Source organism: Pan paniscus, chromosome 6, assembly GCF_029289425.2.
Source record: "Pan paniscus chromosome 6, NHGRI_mPanPan1-v2.0_pri, whole genome shotgun sequence".
Taxonomy (NCBI): domain Eukaryota; kingdom Metazoa; phylum Chordata; class Mammalia; order Primates; family Hominidae; genus Pan; species Pan paniscus.
Window position 1 is genome coordinate 40576333 of NC_073255.2, and position 24284 is coordinate 40600616.

General features: G+C 38.8%; 1 protein-coding gene and 1 pseudogene across 1 annotated transcript in view; both read right to left on the bottom strand.

Annotated features, from left to right (window-relative positions):
* Window positions 1–545: 545 nt before the first annotated feature.
* Window positions 546–24284, bottom strand: part of LOC129398411 (uncharacterized) — a 49344-nt gene continuing 25605 nt past the window's right edge. The window contains exons 4-5 of the transcript XR_008955783.2: window positions 6802–6896; window positions 546–1473 (exon numbers count right to left, since the gene is read on the bottom strand). The gene's annotated coding sequence lies outside the window, so the exon portion shown is untranslated. The remainder of the gene's footprint in view (window positions 1474–6801; window positions 6897–24284) is intronic.
* On the bottom strand, window positions 16616–18711 carry LOC100973423 (glycine cleavage system H protein, mitochondrial-like; annotated as a pseudogene).

Below are 24284 nucleotides of genomic sequence, written 5' to 3' on the forward strand. Positions count from 1 at the left end.
AAGCCACAGGTTAGAACTCATGGAACCATCAGCTTACACCCCCTAAAACCAGAGTTCTCCATGTCCTTGAGTTGTGTGAGTAGGAGGGAAAAGTCTGATAGTCCCAATTGGTTAGACTTTGACTGATGAATGCCATCAATAGCTGCAGGTCAAAGGCAGCAGTCAATAGGAAACCATGCTTCATGTTGCTATTGCAGTTCAGCATTTCCTAAAGGCAGATGCCTCCTTCCTGGTCCTTCATGCCTCAAAGAGTTGGAATCGACCTGATAATCATGGAGGCAAATAAAGTTGTGATAGATGGAAAAAGGCCATTTCTGTCCTGTCATAATTTGATTCTCTCCACCCCCTGCTCTCTTACTCCAATATATAACTTAAGGGCCACAGATATACTTCATGATTAAGAGTGCACTTGGTCCTGAATTAGTCAAGACTATGGTTGCAAGAAACAGAAACCCAAGTTGAACCAGTTATAAACAAAGAAATAAGAAAGAAAGAAATAGAAGAAAGAAAGGAAGGAAGGAAGGAGTAAGGTTATGATTGTTTAAATATTTATTTTTTAATTTTGTGTTTTATTGATGCATAACATGTACATATTTTGGGGGTACTATGATAATTTAAAACATTCATATACCTTGTAAAGATAAAATCAGTGTAACTGAGATTCCCATCACCTTAAATATTTGTGTTTTCTTTATGCTAGAGACATTCTAATTCTTCTCTTCTAGCTATATTGAAATATATAATAGATTATTGTAAACTATAGTCATACTACTGACTGATCAAATACTAGGTCTTATTTCTTCTATCATACTGTATATACATACCCATTAATCAATCTCTCTTCATCCCTCTCCCTGCTAAGGTTACGATTTATTGAATATTTGGCACAAGTAATGGGTAGTTGTAGTCTAGGGGAAGTAGACCTTGTAGACCTTGGTGGGGATTGCAGGGACTTAGCAGTACAGTCAGATCTCTCTCTCTCTCTCTCTCTCTCTCTCTCTCTCTCTTTCATTCTCTCCTCTGCTTTTCTCTGTGCAGGGGATGCATTCCTACATTCTTTCCTACTACAGATGAGCTTGCTCATCTTGCTGTGGAGAGGAAGTGGAGCATGGTCCAGACAAGCACTGGTTTTGTCATCGCTGTCTAGTAACATCAGAGAAGAAAGCTTCCTTTTCCCAAAGTCTACATATAAATTCCCAGGGAAAGGCTCTTTCTGGCTCAATTTGATGTAGCCAAGTGGGTGGTGACTATGGTTGGTCAAGCCTGGATCTCATACTCACCCTGTAGACTGAAGACTGGTTTGGCTGTCCACTAAAACCTTAAGGAGAAGAGGTAGAACCTTTCTCTCCAATGAAATAAGGTGTTGTACTGGAAGACAGGTGGGAGAGGAGCTGCTGAACAGACACAATCGACAGGTGTCCATTACAGATCCTTCATGTCTCAAGATTTTGTTTTGTTTTCCAACAAAAGTCTCTGAAAACAGAGGACATTTACAATTGCAAAAGAAAAACTCTTTGTTGACAGAAAGAGGAGAATGTGTACAGATGACAGAAGCTGCATAAATAGGCTGTCATCAAAGCTCTCTTGGAGAGTGCATCATCTCCTCATGACTTCAGGTATTTAATCTCCATATGACTCTCATATATACTTCTCCCAGCCTCTAATCCTCAGGGGATAAGAGTAGCGCCGACCTCACAGGGCTTCTGTGAGAACTATTTGAGTGAACGCAAGTAAAACACACAGTACAGAGCCTGATGCATAGAAAGCTTTTTTATAAATAAAAATAATTTTGTATATTTATGTACTACACCAATCCTCAGGACACACTGAGGGCTATTTGCTGCAAATACCTGCAACACTCTGCTTAGGGTTACTTTTCTGGCACAGGGAGACCGTTTTGGAGAGTTAATGCCCCTCAAATAAATTCTCAATTGACAAGAATTAGTGGATAAATACTTCGACTTCTGATCCCTAGGCGGGACTATATTGAGACATCTTCTATACTCTCTTCCAGTGTCTCCAGCATGACTGCTCTCCAACTGATTCCTTTGAGAACATGCCCTTTATTTTTTTGCTTCCTTTCTTTCCCTGTCATACTGCCCCACTCTCCTGCCGGTGTTTCCTGAAATCACCTCCTCAATAAGTGGTGTGCATTTAAATCTTCATCTCAGGATCTGCCTATAGGGAACCTTAAACTAAGACAATAAAATATATGAAAGAATGTGCACCACATTGTCTGCCATCATTATCCTATGACTGGTAGGATTGTAAGTTATTATCCTTTTTGTTATCTATATTTAAAGCATTTCCACAATGAACACAGACACCAACTAATTGATTATTGAAACAATCTAAAATCTTAAACCGAATTTTTAATCTCTGCAGGACCCGACCAACTTTTTCTTCTACCTACTTCTAACTCTGTATTCACAACAAACAAGTCTTCTTACTTTTGGACCCACTAAGTCCATTCCTCTCTCCAGGCCTCTACACATACTTGACCTAGCATTTTCTATTACTCTTATCTCTTCCACAAGGCCTCCCCTGACTCCCTCAGCCCATGATGCCAGTTTACATTCATTTCGTCTACATATCATTTAATCAGCATTATCAGTTCTTCCCATACCCTGCACTACTTTAAAGAGATATGTGTGTAAAGTACTTCTTTGCCATATGGGTCTCTCAAGTTTCTAGAATATTTGGATCAGACATAGAACCACTTTCCACGTGAAAATGGCGTTACACCAATTCAAGATAAAATGCTCCCCCACAAAATTATTCAAGATAATATCTGAGCTGCATCTGCTGTTTCAGTCTGTAACAAAGGGTCTTTTTACAGGACAGCAGCAGTGGGGAGGAGAAATGGAGAGAAACAGAAGCTGCCTCTGATGTACTGATTCTACCACACATAAATGATCTTTTCATGAGCCAATTAGGAGAGAAGGAAAGACAAAAAGCATTCTTGACTTAGGAATGGAATAGTCGCTCCTCCTCGGTGCCTGATTCAGTTATTTAGAATGGCTTTCTTACAGCTGGGCCTCTTGTGAATTATGAGTCTCTCTCTCTGTCTTCCCCGCCAGGCTTCATATTAAAGACAAGACACAGCTGCCAAGGCCTCCAGAGATTTCCCAGCAGTCTACTATGGTGAAATAAAACACCATGTTATGCTGGACAACTAGCCTGTCGTTTCTGCACCATGGGCTGTGCTATTCTCACGGCCAAGATAAAAGATCCCAGGCCCTGGACACTTACTGCTTCTCTTGAGATTTGTGGCTTGATCTTCTAGATAGTACTTGATTTTGTGTGTGTGTTCCAGCTTCCCTGCATGATATTGATAATTATCTTCTAAAGGGATTGGATATGTTTGTATAATATATGTATACTCCTCCTTCTTGAAATACTGTCTTGAAGGAGGGCATTTGGTTACCATTAAAGCAACTATTTTGCTTCCAAGTGGTAAGAAGTTCTGTGGCCCTGGTGCCACAGATGACTTGGGACTTTGACAGGGTTGTGATCGTCCCTATAGGCATGTTTTGTGTCATTACTACCAGAAGGATTGCATTATACAAATGGGCTGAGGTTTGTACATAATGATTGGTTGAACTGCTTCTGATGTTGCAATCTCAGCTTTATCTGCCTCAGAGTAAATGGAGCCAGCTGAAATAGGTCTGTAACCCTGCATGGAGATTTGGAGTATACTAGTGAAGTTGGGAAGGTGTCAAATTGGAGACTATTTTTAGTTAAATGGTTTACACCCTAGTAGAGAACAAGACAGAAGGCACACATGATGCTCCACCTTCATATTTTGATTTCAGTCTTCAAATAATAGGATACCTTTCAAATCCCAGCAGTCTTACATGAGCCTATAGTAAAGGAGAAGAAGAATCTCAGAAATTAAAAAGTTCTTCATACTGATGACGGGAGCTCTCCAAGTGTTGACAGACAGCCCTCCCCACACATTCCTTTCTTCCTCTCCCATTTTATCCTAATTATAAGCTAGCAAATAGGATAAAGGAAGATACCGCTCCCTATTGGATATACCTGTGTTCAGAAATCTTTACTAAACTAAAATCATCAGAATCCAATTTCTTTCTAACCTAACTATCTGCATGGTGTAAATGGGAGGGTAGGTAAGGATCTAATTAGTGATACAAATGTCATTTGTATATTCAATCAGACAAACAGATCCCTTTGGGAGTACACAAATAAAATCCCAAACAGTAGAATTTACCAACTGAAGGACAAAAAAGAGTCTTGTTTATTTTTCTATTTTTTATGCAATAGGTAGGTGCTCAGTAAATATAGTTGGGTTCGATTATTAAATTGAAAACATCCATGCCCACTTTGAAGAAAATAATCTGAAAGGAAATTATCAAATGCCATGAATATGTAAATTATACCTTGAACCACTTCTCTGCTTCTCAATTGTGAGGCCAAAATGCTTCCCACGTATAACTCACTAATTTTTACAAGTTGTAATAGTCCCTGAAGGAAGAGAAATAGCAATTGCCATTGTTCCATTTGACAGATATGAGAACTAAAGTACAAGCTGTTAAGCCAGGGATGGTGACTCGGTGAGTAAGAGTCAGAGTAGAATGATATGAGACTGGGACAGAGGGAGCAGAAATGCTGCCTAGAATTTATTCTGGGGCTCCTATTCTAACTCCTTGCATCCTTTGACCAGATAACAACTTAGGAACCCCTGGCACTGCACTGTCGTACACCAGGAGAAGCTTCCCCTGCCATCACAAGGGCAGAGGAAACAGCCAAATTCCAGGACTCACGTAGAGCAGGGGCTCTGTTTTGCTTATCATGGTGGGCCCACCTTCACCCTCATTCCCCAGTGCTACCTAATTCAGCACTTGCATTGGCCCTAGCAAACAAGGATCAGATGACAGGATGAATCAATGAAGGCCTTGTGACTCCCATTTTTGGTGTTCAACCCATTACATCAATATTTCTTAAAACAAGCTGGTCATGGTGGCACATGCCTATAATCCCAGGGACTCAGGAGGCTGAAGCAAGAGGATAGCTTGAAGAAAGAAGTTCAAGACCAGCCTCAGCAACATAAAGAGACCCTGTCTCTACAAAAAGTAAAAACATTAGTCAATCTGGTAGTCCCAGCTCCTCTGGAGGTTGAGTCAGGAGGATTGCTTGGGCCCAGGTGTTTGAGGCTGCTTTGAGTTATGATTGCTGCCCCACACTCCAGCCTGGGTGACAGAGGGAGAGAAAGAAGGAAGGAAGGAAGGAAGGAAGGAAGGAAGGAAGGAAGGAAGGGGAAGGAAGAAGAAAGAAAGAAAAGAAAGAAAGAAGGAAAGAAAGAAAGAAAGAAAGAAAAAGAAAGAAAGAAAGGAAAAGAAAGAAAAAAAATTTCTTAGGACATTACAGTCTATCCCTTTAGAAGATAAAATGCCCCATAGCATCACCTGCCTGCAATCATTCCTGCAGAAACAGCAAAAAGACTTTCTACATCTCAAGGAATCACATGCCTCCGGTTCTAGTGATGCTCCTTTCCAATAAAACAAATACTCCCTAAGCAGATAAATAAATAATCAAACACAAATAAATGTCATATATGAGGAAAGGTCTTCCATAAGTTTTGAAATAAGGAAGTTGCAAAACAGCGCATTCTCTGGGCTAAGGGCTGTTAAATGTACTATCTCATTTGATCCTCATAAAAACCTTGTGAGGTAGATATTCTTTTATTACTTCTGTTTTTGAGGCGGGGTCTCGCTCTGTTGCCCAGGCTGGAGTGCAGTGGTGTGATCTTGGCTCACTGTAGCCTCAAACTCCTGTGCTCAAGCAATCCTCCCACCTCAGCCTCCTGAGTAGCTGGAACCAGTGGTGCACACCCGGCTAATTTTCACATTTTTTCTGCAGAGACAGGGTTTTGCCATGTTGCCCAGGGTGGTCTCGAACTCCTGAGCTCAAACAATCTACCCGCCTCAGCCTCCCAAAGTGCTTGGATTATAGCCATAAGCCACTGCACCTGGCCTCTTTTTATTCTTATTTTACAGATAAGGAAACTGAGACTTAGGTTAAGTAATGCCCAGAATCACACAGCTTGAAAAATATTTAAAACCAAATCTGTTTGAATTCAGAACATGGCATTTTACTCCTCTCTCTGGTTCTTGCTCCCACTCTGGCTTCTTGTCTCCTTTCCCCCCCTTTCTTCTCCTTTTCCTCAATTTCTGTATATCTCTCTCTCCCTCTTTTTCTCTTTCTCTCTCTCTCCTTTACCATGTAAGTTTATCTATGCATAGCTTTCTTCACATTCTCCAGGGTTTCCATAACCCACAAAACTTTCATTGCCAGGAAGCTTTGCCAGTCCCAGACTCAAAGGCCAAGCAGGGTGTCTGATATTCCAGCTACGAGGCTGTTGACTAAGGTCACTGCCCAACTACTGGGCATATCCCACACTCACACATTCTGCCAAGTTGGGACTGTAAATGCATTTCATCACATGGATGTGAAAACGGCAATTATAAAAGCAGTATTTAGAAATGGCTTCCACTTAGATTTTGGTCAACTAGTTCGTATAAACATGTACTATCAATATAAATAATTTGCATCAGAGAGGTACGTGGCCTCTTCTGTAGGAACATTCTTCATGCTCCAGAAATTGTGTCATCAAAACATTATCCAGGTAGCAGTTAACTTTCTTTGATTCAACATGTAGATACATACTTCATAGCTAATATTTTGAGTAATGACTGTACAAACACATGCCTAGTGGTTCACATCCATAATCTCATTTAACCAAGGCTTACAGGGTTAAATAACAGCCCAATTGTCACTTACTAAGTTGCAGAGCCATTTCTCCAATAAAGGTGGGCCTCCTGTCAGGATCTAAGTTCTCAACCCTTCTGCTCTCAGTGACAAATATAGGGCCATCCCTGTGGAAGATAAAAAGGAAATGGCTCAGTCAAACAACATAGAATCCATTAGCAAACATTTTTTAAAAGGTTTACAAACATAATAATAAAGGACAGAATGCAACCTAATAGCACCTTCTTGTCCAACAGATAAGAAGTAGTAATGATATCTTAGAGCAGACCTTTAATTTGTGAGGGATGCTTTTTAAGAGAACTTAGAGAAAAGAGGAAACCACAGAGCATACTCAGAGGCAGGCAACTCTCCAAACAATTACTTCTGCAGAGTCGAGTCAAGACTGAGTTGAGACTGATGGGGTAAAAGTCCAGAAAGTCAGTGATGGGGGTGGGTTTAAAACTTGTATGCATCTGGAGATAAAGAGGTCAGAAGGGCTGAGGAAAGATTAGAGTTAATGACCCACATGGACTAGAAATCCTCTGGCAGTAAGTAACCCCTGACACCAGGGGGTGGCTGATACAATCAGAACAGGACAGACACTGAGAAGTCAAAAACTAACCATTAGTAAATACGACAGGGCTTTTGAAGGCCAAGACTCCTCCTTGCTTTATTTATTTATTGCTATAGATCATTTACTTAATACACGATAGTTCTTAGGATAGTACACACTGTTAACTTATAATCATTATTAGGTTGAGAGAGAAAAACACAAATTAAACATCACACACAAATTAAAGATCTGTTCTCTTTAACAAATCATGACTACTCTTTATCTGTTGGGCTGAGAATGTAATATTAGGTTGTATTCTGTCCCTTATTGTTATATTTGTAAAGTTTGTATACAAAAAGAGAAGATTCTCCCAAACTATTTTCTTTAGATACCTGACTGGAGGAGTTGGGAAGGAGTCAACGCCAGTAATTAATTGCCAATTTTTTTTTTTTTTTTTTTTTTTTTAGACAGAGTCTCGTTCTGTTGCCGAGGCTGGAGTGCAATGGCGCAGTCTTGGCTCACTGCAACCTCCGCTTCCCAGGTTCAAGCAATTATCCTGCCTCAGTTTCCCAAGTACCTGGGATTACAGGCATGCGCTACCTCACCTGGCTAATTTTTTAATTTTTAGTAGACACGGGGTTTCACTATGTTGGCCAGGCTGGTCTCGAACTCCTGAACTCAGATGATCTGCCCACCTTGGCCTCCCAAAGTGCTGGGATTACAGGTATGAGCCATCACGCCTGGCCTTGATTGCCATTTTTGAAGGGTTGAAATCACTCTGTCATGATCTAATCTCCAACAGTTTTTAAATGACCATAAACTCCAGTCACACTGGCGATGGAGTGGTCTCTCCACCAAAATCCTACTTTTAATAATGTCTATCCATCTTTACTTTCAAACATTTTAAAAATTTGGGGGCCGAGCGTGGTGGCTCACGCCTGTAATCCCTGCATTTTGGGAGGCTGAGGTGGGTGGATCACGAGGTCGGGAGTTCAAGACCAGCCTGGCCAAGATGGTGAAACCTCATCTCTACTAAAAATACAAAAATTAGCCAGGCATGGTGGTGGGCACCTGTAATCCAGCTACTCGGGAGGCTGAGGCAGAAAACTGCTTGAACCCAGGAGGCGGAGGTTGCAGTGAGCTGAGATAGCGCCACTGCACTCCAGTCTGGGCAACACAGCAAGACTCTGTCTCAAAAAAAAAAAAAAATTGGAAGAATGCAGAACCAGGGGGTTCCATAGCTTGGTGGAACAGTCGCAAGCCTTGACTCCCTTCGATAAGTGTTCATCAAAGACTGATTTTTCCAAATGAGGAGATTTATTCTGCTCATTTCCTGCCTGCAGTCACATCTCCTAGTTGGGGTGCTGCATGGAATGGTAAAAGCTATAATGCAAATATTTCTCAGAAAAAGAAGTTCATTTGTACTCCATTTGCCCTTTAGGGGTTATCTGATTTCAATCATCTTTTTCCAAAAAATCTTGCTAGAACTTGCAAAGTTCTAATAGAAATTGGTATGAAGCAGTCAGGCAATGGCAAGTACAAGAGGGAAAAAATGAAGAGTCTTGACTTTGAAAAGTATTTACATACATTCCAGAGCATTCTAAACACATGGAGAATAAACTTAGCAGGGAAAGGCATTCCATGCCTAAAATTGTGTCTTTGCAACCAGGATCTGAGTGGAAGAAATAAGTTATGTTATTAATATATGGTGAGGAACAGAACAGAAATTGAAGGCTCAGATGAAGTGTTCGTGGAAGATTCGTGAGACAGAAGGGCAAATATACACCAAGTAGATACTTCTCCTAGGGACAGGCTTTGCAATTTGAGCATTTTTGAGCTTGCAATGGAATTTTAAAGCCATCCAGAAACAACAGATGTTTGAACCCAAATGATCCAATGTCTTGATGCCAAAATTAGGGCTCTGAAGAGGAACGTTAGAGTTGGAGCACATGAAGAATAACTTCAGTAACTCTTCTCTAGTGCAACAGTTAAAAGATTTATTCTATGGCTTGCTGACCTACCCTTTTATCTGTGCCCATTTATACTTGAAGTGATAAAAATCTCTGTTGAATGGGAGTATTAATAACTAAAATTCAAGTCTCTTTTCTAAATCTGACTTCAATTTCTTCTCTCTCCTCTTTGAGCATTCAATCTCTAAATCAAATTATGAAATCAGAAGGAGGGCCCTTCTGAACATTATTTATTCCCAAATTTTTGCATATGAAAACCAATAATAGATTACGGCTGTACCTACACAGCACAGGATTATCTAGCTAATTTAATAGTTGTAAGCAGCCAAGCCAGGTACTGTGAGCAAGCAAACAAAAACCAATCAACACCAACTCCCACCAACAATGAACAACCAAACTGCATTTTGCAAGCTACTTTTTTTCCAGATTAAATCGGTAACTGATAAATGCTAAATCTCTGCTTTACTTGATTTTTTTATTTTTATTTCTGAGACAGGGTCATGCTCTGTTACCCAGGCTGAAGTGCAGTGGCATGATCATGGCTGACTGCAGCCTCTACCTCCTAGGCTCAAGCAATCCTCCCACCTCAGCCTTCCAAATAGCTGGGACCACAGGCGTGTGCCACTAGGCTTGGCCAATTTTTGTATTTTTTTGTAGAGACAGGGTCTCCCTATGTTGCCCAGGCTGGTCTTGAACTCCTGGGCTCAAGCAATCTTCCTGCCTTGGCCTCCCAAAGTGCTGGGATTACTGGTGTGAGCCACCATGCCTAGATTGCTTTACCTGATTTAAAATGACATGTCATTTAATCCTAAAACAAGAACATTATTTTTTCATTAGTTTGTTGGATTTTTTTTCCTCCTGCCTCTCTGTTAAATAAGAAAATGCCATTTAGACATCAAATCACTTTATTCAGTTTCCAAAGAAACTTCTTACATATCTCATTTACCAAATAAACTTCCCTTCCTAGGGCCAGGCATAATGCCTCACACCTGTAATCCCAGCACTTTGAGAGGCCAAGGTGGGAAGATTGCTTGAGTCCAGGAGTTGAGGACCAGCCTGGGCAATATAGTGAGACCTCATCTTTAAAAATAAATAAATAAACACCAATGAAATTTCCCAGCCAGGTAGCAAGGTTTATTCGTTTCCAGAAAAAATGCAAGCATAAAGATATTTCTTAACTCAGTCACTCAAATGCTGTAAAATAGCACCTTTGGGGAGAAAGTGGCAGTATGATCATGGTTCTAAAAGGCAGCCAGGAACTCAAATTGTAACAGCATTTTAAAAATAGCGTTGCAGCTATGATTACAATTTAGCTCCATAGCACGTAAGCATGGTATGAACAGGAAATGGGAGTACATCTTCAGAGCCTGATAAGATTCACTAATGTAAGACATATGCTCTGTTTCTCAGCTTGCAAGCTAGGCCTAGCCAGAAAGAAGGAAAGCATATATGTTTATCTTTAAACTAAAGATCAAATTTATAAACCTTGGAAGATTTTTTGAATTGCTATTGAATTAAGTGATGAACTTGAGAAATGTGCAGCATAGATTCAATTGTGAATTTGAAAAATAAAGGTTTGAAGTAACTTCCAAAGGAAAATTAATTGTTAGCTATGCATCACAAGCCTGGGTTATCTCAGGGCAGCCTCAACAAGGCAGAACTTGTCCTTAGAGAAATCATTGCTACTCAAGGGGACATTCCTAACAAAAATATCTCCATTATCTATAAAAGACCAAAGTTGAGTTCACTAAGGATGGTATGTTTTAAAAACATTCTACAGTATCAATAATTATTCAGAGTTCTACTTAGAACAAGTAGAAATATGTCAGGATGCCTTTAATATGACTCATATTTTAGGAGGGAACTGATGGTTTACTTGTTTCCAGATTTATTTTAGAAAAAGTAGAAGATAGTGCAACATGGTTCAATAGTAGACACACAGCAGTACATTTAAGTACACACAAACTAATCAAATCACCCAATTTTACAGTTCATATTAAAGACAATGAAAAGGAGCTAAATATCAGTGTCTATCATCAAATACAAATTGGATTTATAATCCTTTGATATGGATCATGGTAAAGAAATGCTGACACATTTGGAAAACAACACCCCCTCCCACCTCCCACCAAAAGTATTATGATTTAGATTTCTAGCTTCTATTTCTCCACCAAAAAAGTCTAGGTTTTTCTGGTTATTCAGAATAAGAATAAATTCACTCGTTCCACAAATGTTTATTGAGGGCTTCCTATGCATGAAGCACTGTTGTAATTGCCAGAGATATAGCAGTGGGAAAGACAGATAAGGAGCTCACATGCTAGTAGGAGAAGTCAGCTAATAAATAAATAAACAAGAGTTCTTCAAGGGTAATTAGTGCTGTGAAGGGGATGAAAGAGTGATGTGTAGAGAAAGACAGAAAAGGTGGGGACTATTTTAAATAGGATGGTCAAGGAAAGGCTTGTCTGAGCTGAGACCTGAGGAGCAAGAAGCCAAATAAGTGAATATACTGGGGAATGATCTGGAGAACAGGCAAGAACCAGTGCAAAGTTCCTGAGGCAGTAGTAACAGGCTTGACTTCTTCAAGGAACAGAAAAAAAGGCAGCAAGGTGATAATTAATGAGGAGAGGGAAAAAGATGAGCTTGGAAAGGCAGGCAGGGACCAGATCACATGGGACCTGTTGTACCTTGATAACAGGTTGGGACTTTTTACGAACAATGAAAAGCCATTGAAGAATTTATATGAGTGAGTAACGTTTATCTGATTTATATAATTAAAATAAAAATATCTGATCTGATTTTATTTTAATTATAAAATTTTTCGGGCATCTAAGAACTTACAGACAACAACAAAAGGGATACCTTAAGAAATCAGATTCAGTTAAAATCCCCATGGTACTCTTTTCAGTCCTATTCCCCTCCCTCTTTAAAGGTAACTGCCATTCTAAACTTTATGCTTGTAATTTTCTTGCATGTTTTTGTGCTTTTACCACACATACTCATACATATCTATAAACAATATGTAGCACTGCCTTGCATGTTTTTAAACTTTATATGAATGGTACCATACTGTGCATATTCTTCTGTACTTGCTTTTTTACCTTCAGTATTATGTTGCTGAGATTTATCCATGCTCATTAATCCTTAGCAACTATTTAGCATTTTCTTGGATTAACATGTCATGATTTCTCCATTCCTTGGTTGAAGGGCATTTATGTTGTTTTCAATGTTTTTGTTCATATCTCCCTGGGCAGGCAATGGAAAATAGACAAGAGTAGAAATACATAAGCCAGTTAGAAGACTCTTCAGTAGCCCAGCAGAAAGCTAGTGGCGGCTAGGATTAAGAGAACAGCAACTGAGATGAAAAGAAATGGAGAAACTTAGTATACGTTTTGGAGATGCAGCTGATTGGACTTGCTGATGAATTTGATAGGCAAGAGGGGTTGCTGAGAGAAGGTGAAAAATCAAGGATGAATACTAATTTTTGGCCTTGAGCAATTTTAAAGGCATCTAAAGCCTGAAATCTAGAACTCTAAAAGGTGTTTTATGATGTCGTATTTTAATTACTTAAGGTTAGTGAAAATCTTATCTTACTTATACTTGCGTCTCCTCTAGTGCTTTGCAATGTATAATATTAGGTAACCCCAAAAATTTTGTTGAATGAATAATAGACTTTACAATTGCTTCTCTATGGTGCATAGGAATTATATTTAGATTTAGTCATATGACAATCTTGAATATTGTCAGAAAAAAAGTGAAATGATGCTAGATTTTATTAAAATAATGCAGGAATAAATCCATTTATCTTTGGGAGTTATTAATAAAGCAAGATTGGCTATATGTTAAACATTTTTGAAGCTGAGTATTATATGAGAGTTGAATTTTTGTGAATTTTGGAAAATTCCATGATAAAAAGTTTAAAAAGGCCAGGCATGGTAGCTCATGCCTGTAATCCCAGCACTTTGGGAGGCCGAGGTGGGTGGATTGCCTGAGCTCAGGAGTTCAAGACCGCCCTGGGCAACATGGTGAAACCCTGTCTCTACTAAAATACAAAAAATTAGCTGGGTGCGGTGGTGGGTGCCTGTAGTCCCAGCTACTCAGGAAGCTGAGGCAGGAGAATCACTTGAACTCAGGAGGTGGAGGTTGCAGTGAGCCAAGATTGCGCCATTGCACTCCAGCCTGGGCAACAGAGTGAGGCTCCGTCTCAAAAAAACAAAAAAAAGTTTAAAAAGAGATTTTTAAAAATTTAGCCATTTCCCCATCGAGAAGAGAATTGTCCCCTATTTGTCACTTCAAATATTAAGTTGGTATAAAGGTAATTGCAGTTTCTACCGTTAAAAGTAATATAAACATCCAAATAATAACCACTCTAAGGAAGCAGCTTGTCAGAGAATTAGGAATTCCAGCCAAGTTCTTAACTTCTTGGGGCTTATAAACCCCTTAGAAAACATGATGAAACATATGAACACTTTTTCTGGAAAAAAAGCACATGTATACAAATTTGCATAAATATAGCCAGGTGTTTTTGACATTCTTTGAAGCTAATGTCATAGACCAGATTAAGAAAGGAAGGTCAGTTAAAGACCTGCATTGAAGTTCTGATACTATTATATGAATTGTTAGGTAATTTGTTAACCTGAAATTTTGTCACATTAGTTTTTTAATTATTTAATATTCTACTCCACAGTTGGTACTTACATTCCTACCCAGAGTTTGCAGCCAGACGATTGGTGTTTGAGCCTTCCCTTTCCCACTTTTAAGCTATAAGATCTCAGAAAGTCACTTAACCTTTCTGAGCCTCAGCTTCTTTATAAGTTTGAAATAGTAATAAATACACCAAGTGCTATTGTGTGATAAAAATGAGCTAATATAATTGAAAGTCCTTCGTAAGATGTAAAGAGCACTGTAAATTGGTGGTCATATTTTATACAATTATGTGCCAGAAACTCTTCTAAACTTTTTTTTTTGAGATGGAGTTTTGCTATTTTTTTAACAAAAAAGTATTTTATTATTTTGCTGCAAAGTTGTTGCTTCACAGTGTAAAAATAGCACCAGCAAATGCAGTATATTGCAAAATTAAGATAGTGTTGTTCTTCACCTGACACTGTACAAGCAACAAAAACTTCTTCGCTCCCAGTTATTTCCAATGGAAAGATCATTAAGTATTTCAACCCAAATCCATGTATAGATATACGCAAGTTACAACATTATAGAAGGCTTAAGAATAACGTTATCGTTGAATTATGTAATTTTTTATATACTTTAAGTTCTGGGATACATGTGCAGAACTTGCAGGTTTGTTACATAGGTATACACGTACCATGGTGGTTTGCTGCACCCATCAACCCGTCATCTACATTAGGTATTTCTCCTAATGCTATCCATCCCCTAGCCCCCCATGGCACGACAGACCCTGTTGTGTGATGTTCCCCTCCCTGTGTCCATGTGTTCTCATTTTTAAAGTCCCACTTACGAGTGAGAACATGTGGTGTTTGGTTTTCTGTTGTGTTAGTTTGCTGAGAATGTGGTTTCCAGCTTCATCCATGTTACTGCAAAGGACATGAACTCATCCTTTTTTATGGCTGCATAGCATTCCATGGTGTATATGTGCCACATTTTCTTTATCCAGTCTATCATTGATGGGCATTTGGGTTGGTTCCAAGTCTTTGCTATTGTGAACAGTGCTGCAATAAACATACGTGTGCATGTGTCTTTACAGTAGAATGATTTATAAGCCTTTGGGTATATAATCAGTAATGGGATTGCTGGGTCAAATGGTATTTCTGGTTCTACATCCTTGAGGAATCCATTGCCTTCCACAATTGTTTAACTAATTTACACTCTCACCAACAGTGTGAAAGCATTCCTATTTCTCCACATCCTCTCCAGCACCTGTTGTTTCCTGACTTTTTAATGATTGCCATTCTAATTGGTGTGAGATGGTATCTCACTGCAGTTTTGATTTGCATTTCTTTAATAACCAGTGATGATGAGCTTTTTTTCACGTTTGTTGGCCGCATGTCTTCTTTTGAGAAGTGTCTGTTCATATCCTGTGTCCACTTTTTGACGGGGTTGTTTTTTCTTGTAAATTTGTTTAAGTTCCTTGTAGATTCTGGATATTAGCCCTTTGTCAGATGGATAGATTGCAAATATTTTTTCCCATTCTGTAGGTTGCCTGTTCACTCTGATGATAGTTTCTTTTGCTGTGCAGAAACTCTTTAGTTTAATTAGATCCCATTTGTCAATTTTGGCTCTCTTGCCATTGCTTTTGGTGTTTTAGTCATAAAGTCTTTGCCCATGCCTGTGTCCTGAATGGTATTGCCTAAGTTTTTTCTAGGGTTTTTATGGTTTTAGGTCTTACGTTTAAATCTTTAACCCATCTTGAGTTAAATTTTGTATAAGGTGTGAGGAAGGGTCCAGTTTCAGTTTTCTGCATATGGCTAGCCAGTTTTCCCAGCACCATTTATTAAATAGGGAATCCCTTCCCCATTTCTTGTTTTTGTCAGGCTTGTCAAAGATCAGATGGTAGTAGATGTGTAGTGTTATTTCTGAGGACTCTGTTCTGTTCCATTGGTCTATATATCTGGTTTGGTACTAGTACCATGCTGTTTTGGTTACTGTAGCATTGTAGTATAGTTTGAAGTCAGGTAGCATGATGCCTCCAGCTTTGTTCTTTTTGCTTAGGATTGTCTTGGCTATACAGGCTCTTTTTTGGTCCCATATGAACTTTAAAGTAGTTTTTTTCTAATTCTGTGAAGAAAGTCAATGGTAGCTTGATGGGGATAGCATTGAACCTATAAATTACTTTGGGCAGTATGACCATTTTCACGACATTGATTCTTCCTATCCATGAGCATGGAATACTTTTCCATTTGTTTGTGTCCTCTCTGATTTCCTTGAGTAGTGGTTTGTAGTTCTCCTTGAAGAGGTTCTTCCCTTTGTAAGTTGTATTCTTAGATATTTTAATCTCTTTGTAGCAATTGTGAATGGGCGTTCACTCATGATTTGGCTGCTTGTCTATTATTGGTGTATAGGAATGCTTGTGATTTTTGCACATTGATTTTGTATCCTGAGACTTTGCTGAAGTTGCTTATCAGCTTAAGGACATTTTGGACTGAGATGATGGGGTTTTCTAAATATACAATCATGTCATCTGCAAACATTATGCAATTTTTATAACTAGTTTTTACCATGGATAATTTAATGAATTCTGAATACTAGAGCCTAGTCTAAAAATCATAGAGTATTATAAAATAGAAGAATATTATGTTTGTCTATAATCATTTGAAAGATAAAGGGCATTTTCTTTCATTAGTGTTAACAGTAGTTTTTTTTTCCCCATCGGTAATGCTAAAAGTTGCTATTCTAAGTCTTCTAATCACCGCTAATTTAAGACAATTCTGCTGGGTTGCATAATTTCATACTAGTTTATTTAGGGGTTCCATTATCGCTCCTCAATAGATTTTATGTATTTCTCATACACTTCTTCACTTATAAGTTAATCCAGTTCTGAAGAGTTACTCAGTGTCATCTTTATCAGCCAACCATCTTCACAACAAGATTTGTTGACAAGTCCTGGATTTTCTGCAAGAGCTTCATTAATTTCAGTTACTTCTCCTGATTAAAGAGAATAGATTTCACTAGCAGCTTTCACACTTTCCAAAGCACAAAACTCGTTTGTTCAATTTTGTCCCAACTTCAGACAGACTACAGTAAACAACATCTCCCAAAGCTTCGTTTGCAAAATTATTGATTCCCACTGTTCCAGTACCATTTTCTGTTGTTATCCATTCATGCTTCTCTGTGAATTTACGCACCCAGAGCAGAATGGGTCCTGTGAGCAGCGTCCAGACGGCGCCCGCCCCCAGCTGCCAGGGCCTTGGCAGGCAGGGCACGGCGGGTGCCCAGAGCGCGTGCAGGCTGCAGAGCATGGCCTGCATGCTCCACGCTGTTTGCAGCGCCATGTTCGCAGGAGTTTCGCTCTTGGTGCCCAGGCTGTGCAATAGCATGATCTCGGCTCACTGTGACCTCCGGCTCCTGGTTCAAGCGATTCTCCTGCCTCAGCCTCCCGAGTAGCTGGTATTACAGGGGTGCGCCACCGAACCCAGCTAATTTTTGTATTTTTAGTAGAGATGGGATTTCACCATATTGGTCAGGGTGGTCTCGAACTCCTGACCTCAGGTGATCCACCCGCCTCGGCCTCCCAAAGTGCTGAGATTAAAGGCGTGAGCCACCGCGCCCGTCCTAAACTTTTTAAGTACTGTCATTAACCTCATTTTTACCCATTAGAAAATTGAGGTTGGGAGAAGTCAAGTAACTTGCTTGGTGTCACACAGCTAGTAAGTAATGGAATTAGGATTTGAGCCCAGCCATCCTGACTCTAGATTGACTGCCCTTAATTCTTATGCTGCGAATTACATTATTATTCACCCAAAATATAACATCCCTCCGCTGCCCTATGATATAATGTTTTGATCATCTGATTAATTCTGTTAACCTAGCACTGTGAGGAAAACTATAATTCAAGTGGCAGTCAAATTCTAAGGAAAAAAATATGCCACTTTCATCTATGTTAAACCTTGTGTTGGTTTTTAAACCAATTTTTAACTAAAGTGTTTTACATTTAAATTTCATATTCTTAATTTTTTTTCTGTTTAATTTTTTTTTTTTTTTCTTTTTTTTTTTTCTTTGAGATAGAGTCTTGCTGTGTCACCCAGGCTGGAGTGCGGTGGCACAATCTTGGCTTACTGCAACCTCCACCTCCCAGGTTCAAGCAATTCTCCTGCCTCAGCCTCCTGAGTAGCTGGGATTACAGCTAATTAGACTACCAGCTAATTTTTGTATTTTTATTTTTATTTATTATTATTATTTGTTTTTTGAGATGGAGTCTCGCTCTGTTGCCCAGGCTGGAGTACAGTGGCACAGTCTCTGTTCACTCCAACCTCTGCCTCTCAAGTTTAAGCGATTCTCCTGCCTTAGCCTCCTGAGTAGCTGGGTTTACATCACACCACCATGCCCTGCTAAGTTTTGTATTTTTAATAAAGACAAGGTTTTACCATGTTGGCCAGGTTGGTCTTGAACTCCTGACTTCAGGTGATCCACCCACCTCAGGCTCCCAAAGTGCTGGGATTATAGGCGTGAGCCACTGTGCCCGGCCTAATTTTTGTATTTTTAGTAGAAATGGGGTTTCACCATAATGGCTAGGCTGATCTTGAACTCCTGGCCTCAAGTGATCCTCCAGCCTCAGCCTCCCAAAATGCTGGAATTACAGGTGTGAGCCACCATGCCCAGCCCTGTTTAATTTTTAAATTGTAAAATTTTACTTTATTTAAGACCTTCTTTGGAGAAGTGCTTGTGGAGGCTGGGGCAGGGAAAACACAAGGTGAGTCTGAGGCATCATGTGGTGCCAAAAAAGTAAGGAGTGCTAAAAAAAATAATGGGGGCATGTCAGGAAGACATAGGGGCCAACTAGAAAGAGCTCCCAGTGGCCAAAGCTGAAGCAATTTGAGCAAAAAGTAAGTAACAATAGCATTGGATTATAATCCACATAATAAATATTTATGAATTCATATTGATATTAACAAATAATTGAATTTTTAAAAACTAATGGAACAAAAGAGACAGCCTACATAAAATTCCAATTAATAAATATGGAAAAAATGAGGGAAATAGAAAATTAAAAACAGAACACCACACTAATATTTGCTGCAGGCAAGATCCATTAATGAATGCTTAAAATCAGTGGAATAGAAACAGGATATTTTCAATTTCAACATATCTTCCCCAAGATATTTATTAATAATAAAGGTAAAAATAGTAACTTTGTAGTGGAGAAACCTGGCAAATAGCACCTTAATCAAGTGATGGAGACTAGCATTACTGTAATAAGACATATCAGTATCATGAACCCCCGATCATGATGTTGTGAGAAGGGCCCATCATTGCTGTGTATGCTGGCCAAAAAATGCATAAACTTGATTTAATCATGAGAAAACATCAGACACAGAAAAACTGAAGAACATTCTACAAAAACCTGACCAGTACTCTTCAAAAATGTGAAGGTCATGAATGTCAAGGAGACACCAAGTCTACATAAAGTCTACATAGTTGGCAACTAAAAGGACATAACAACTAAATGCAATGTGGGGCCCGGTGCAGTGGCTCATGCCTGTAATCCCAGCACTTTGGGAGGCCAAGGCAGGAGGATAACTTGAGGTCAGGGGTTCAAGACCAGCCTGGCTAACATGGCGAAACCCCATCTCTACTAAAAATACAAAAATTGGCCAGGCGTGGTGGCATGGGCCTGTAATCCGAGCGACTTGGGAGGTGGAGGCAGGAGAATCGCTTGAACCCAGGAGGTACAGGTTGCAGTGAGCCAAGATCACACAACTGCACTCCAGCCTGTGCGACAGAGTGAGACTCCATCTCAAATAAATAAATAAATAAATAAATAAATTAATTAATTAAAAAAAAGAAAAACCAAAAATAAGCAAATAAATGCAATGTGGGATCCCAAATTGGATCCTAGAAAAGAAAAATGATATTGGGAAAACCAGGGCAATACAAATAAAGTCTGTAGTTTAACTAATAATAGTATTATACCAATGTTAATTTATTAGTTTTGACAATTGTAATATGGTTACATAAAATGTAAACATTAGGGGAAGCTGGGTGAAGCATACATGGGAATTCTTAGTACTATTTTTGTAACTTTTCTGTAAGTCTAAAATTATATCAAAATAAAATGCTAAGAAGGAAAGTAAGCCCAGACCCTGCATTGTTTTAAAAAATTGTTTAAACAATCTAGTCCAATATTTCCCCAAATTCAGTCATTTGAATATAAATTTCAGGATTTTGACAATCTATGTAATAATAGTAATATCAACAACAACAATCAACGTGTAGTGAATTGTCACAATATTTGACAAGGGAGGAAAATGAGGCGCAAAAAAGTAAGCAACTTATTCAAGGTCACAGAACTAATAGCTGGTAGAACTAGGATTCAACCTTAGGCAATTTGATGTAGCATTCATCTTCATTTCTCCTCTATACTATCTCTGACCTGTATCCTGTACTGCTATGATATGTATCATTATTTATTTACTAACTTAAAATTAAACCCATTTTTAAACTTAAAAAACAATAATCAAGCAAAATAATAAGCTATGTTATAGGGTCCTCAGGACAGGAGTTTTTGTTTTATCCACTAATATTTTATTCACAAGTTCATTGAACAGCGCCTGGCACACAGAAGGTACTCAACAAATATTTGTTGAGTGAATAAGTGAATAAATAACTTTATATCACAACTATAAGTAGCAAACCAGCACCATTTGCCAGAAATAGAAAGTTATCTTCTAAGTAAATATGATGAAAATAATATAAAATTATTAAATGCTATTGCTTCCTGAAGGCTCTGGACCTGAGCCCAGTATCTCTATATTTAAAAAGTAATGTAAGTGTTAGAAGATATCAAAAGAGGATACCAGTTCCAAACAGACTTTCTATTTGATTTAATCAGATGGATTTAAAGAGAATAATTTTCTGAGCAAACCAATTTTATTTGAAGTCATATCAGTATGCCACCTAAAATCATCATACAAATGACCAGGGTAATGTCCCATTCTTTAGGAAAGACGGCCTTCTTCTAAAGGGACCAGTTGAGTCAGGGTTCATATAATATTAGACAATTCAGTCTCTCTCAATCTTCTTCACTCCTCCTTAAATATCATCTTGTCTGTAATATCCTACTTCCTCTTATTTACCTCTCTATTCCTACCACCAATCCCCTAGATAATTATTTGTCTCTGTAACACTCTTTGTGCATTTCTCTTTAATAGCACTTAAAACATAAATTCATAAATTCATAATTATCTTTTCCCAAGTCTGTCTCCTTCACTTAAATTATAATTATATTGGGCATCAGAGAGAGTGTCATAGCATGTTTATATCTCCAGAGCTCATACCACTATCTAAAAAGATGAAAGGCCCATAATAAATTGTTGATTTATTAAATTAAGCAAATTAGAGGAAAAGAGAGAACTGTCCAATTTTCTTCTATCCGTGAAGCCATGATTTTGTCATTGCCTGCATTTGAGACGCTTACTCTTGAGATCATTCATAAGATCTTCCCAAATACACATAAGGGTTCTACATGAAGATGAAAGGTACATATTGATCCTTTCCTTCAAAAGACTTCAGAATTAATTTGTTTCCTAGGGCAATTATAATATAATATCATTCTCCCTTTGGGAGAATAAATGCTTCGCCCAGGATGGGCACCTCCTTCGTAGATGTGACTGCAGCATTTTTGCAGCTTGCTGATAAAGTGGGGTCGTGCTAAGGTCACTTTTCTATACCTGGGTGATGATCTCTGCTCTCCACAGAAAAAAATAATGGAACAATACAGGTCCTAGCTGACATGAGTAAGAAAGGTACAAGATAGTAAAGGAAACACATCACAGAACAACATTTTTACTAGAAACCAGAGCTGCAACCTTCCTCAGATATCTCTTAAGATGGCTAATAACAGTTTCTTGGAAACTAGCCTGTTAGTAACTATTGCATTTGAGAACAGGATTCAATATATAAATACAAGCCCTAATATAGAGGCACATAGCAAGCATCACTAAAATATTGAGCTGAAATCATCTCCATATTGTGAAATTATTATTCAGAAAGCAATAGCTTTCATATATATATGAATAGAATGGAAAAGAGTCTATTTATAATAAGTGTTAATAAATATAAAATACTTCATCTTCATTCATAATCAGAGAAATGTTATCAAAATTGTAAAACCACACAGATAACTAGTTTTCTTCTATCAGACAGGTGAAAATCTAAAAGTTTTACAACATGCCCTATTGGCAAAGCTGTCAGGAAACAGGCACTCTTATGCAAGTAGCATAAACTGGCACAATTCTTATGGAAGGTAATTTGGCAATAATATCAAAATTACAAATGCATTTACACCTTAACCTGCCAACGTCACTTCTGGGAATTTATCCTTTACACCTGCAACACGTGAAATTACAGATATACACTGTTATTCATTGCCTCACTGTTTGTAATAGCAAAGGATTGGGGGAAAAAACCAAACATTCATCAAAAGGGCTTTTTTTGTACAAAATATATTTGTACTAAAATTAACTAGGCAGGGCTCAGTGGCTCACGCCTGTAATCCCAGCACTTTAGGAGGCTGAGGCAGGTGGATCACCTGAGGTCAGGAGTTCGAGACCTGCCTGGCCAACATGGCGAAACCCCGTCTCTACAAAAAAATGCAAAAATTAGCTGGGCATGATGGTGCATGCCTGTAGTCCCAGGCTGAGGCACAAGAATTGCTTGAACCCGGGAGGAAGAGGTTGCAATCAGATGAGATCGTGCCACTGCCCTCCACCCTGGGCAATAGAACAAGAATCTGTCTCAAACAAAAACAAAAACAAACATAAATAAATAAAATAAATTGTATAAATCTCAATTGAGAGACACTTTACAAAATACCTGACCAGTACTCCTCAAAACTGTCAAGGTCATCAAAAACAAGAAACTTACACAGCCAAGAAGAATCTGAGACATGATGACTAAATGTAGTATAATATCATGAAACAGGAAAAGATAAAACTAAGGATATCAGAATAAAGTATAGACTTTAGGTAGTAATAATAAATCAGTATCGGCTCAATAATTGTAACAAGTATACCATACTAAAGTAAGATGTTAATAATAGGGGTATCTGCGTGCCTGGTGTATGGGAATTCTCTGTACTATCTTCACAATATTTTTGCAAATATAAAACTGTTCTTAAAAATGAAGGTTATTAGGCCGGGCATGGTGGCTCACACCTGTAATCCCAACACTTTGGGAGGCCGAGGAGGGTGGATCACCTGAGTTCGGGGGTTTGAGACCAGCCTGACCAATATGGTGAAACCCCATCTCTACTAAAAATACAAAAATTAGCTGGTCGTAGTGGCAGGCGCCTGTAGTCCCCGCTACTCGGGACGCTGAGACAGGAGAATCACTTGAACCCGGGAGGCAGAGGTTGCAGTGAGCCGAGGTCACACCGCTACACTCCAGCCTGGGGGAAAGAGCAAGACTCTGTCAAAAAAAAAAAAAAAAAAGAAGGTTATTAATAAAAATATGTAAATTACAGGGTAGCCATATAATAGAACAGTTCTATACAACACTCAAGAAAGAAAAAAGAGGCTCTCTCTGAAGTAACAACAACAAAAAATCTTCAATGTTGTTAACTGAAAAAAAGAGTTATGTAAGGACTTTTATTTGTCTAAAGAAACCCTGAGGTCGGGCGCGGTGGCTCACGCCTGTAATCCCAACACTTTGGGAGGCCAAGGTGGGTGGATCATCTGAAGTTAGGAATTCTAGACCAGCCTGGCCAACCTGGTGGAACTCCGTCTCTACTAAAAATACAAAAATTAGCTGGGCGTGGTGGCGGGTACCTGTAATCCCAGCTACCTGGGAGGCTGAGACAGGACGATTGTTTGAACCCGGGAGGTGGAGGTTGCAGTGAGCGGAGATGGTGCCACTAGACTCCAGCCTGGGTGACACAGCAAGACTCCGTCTCAAAAAAAAAAAAAAAAATTAAAAAAAAAGAAAGAAAAAGTAAAAGAAAAAAAAAAGAAACCCTGCATGCACACACAAGCATCTAATATCAGTGGCCATCTGTTGAGGTGGAGTGATGAAACAAAGTGGATGGAACACAGGGTGAGAAGATACACACACACACACACTAACCATGTAAATGCAATACCTATTTAACTAATTTTGTTGCCTCCTGCCTATATGACTGTATAAATAAGCAGTGAGATGGACCCTGGGTAAAATGAGATCATAGTTGAGAAGCAACCCTTTTCCTCAAATGCTGCATCTTCCACTCTTGTATCTCTATGTATTCTTTTTTTTTTTAAGTGTAAAATGATTTGAGCCTGGCAAACCTGTGTGAACTAATCTCCTACAACCAAAACTCCCAAATGCCTAAA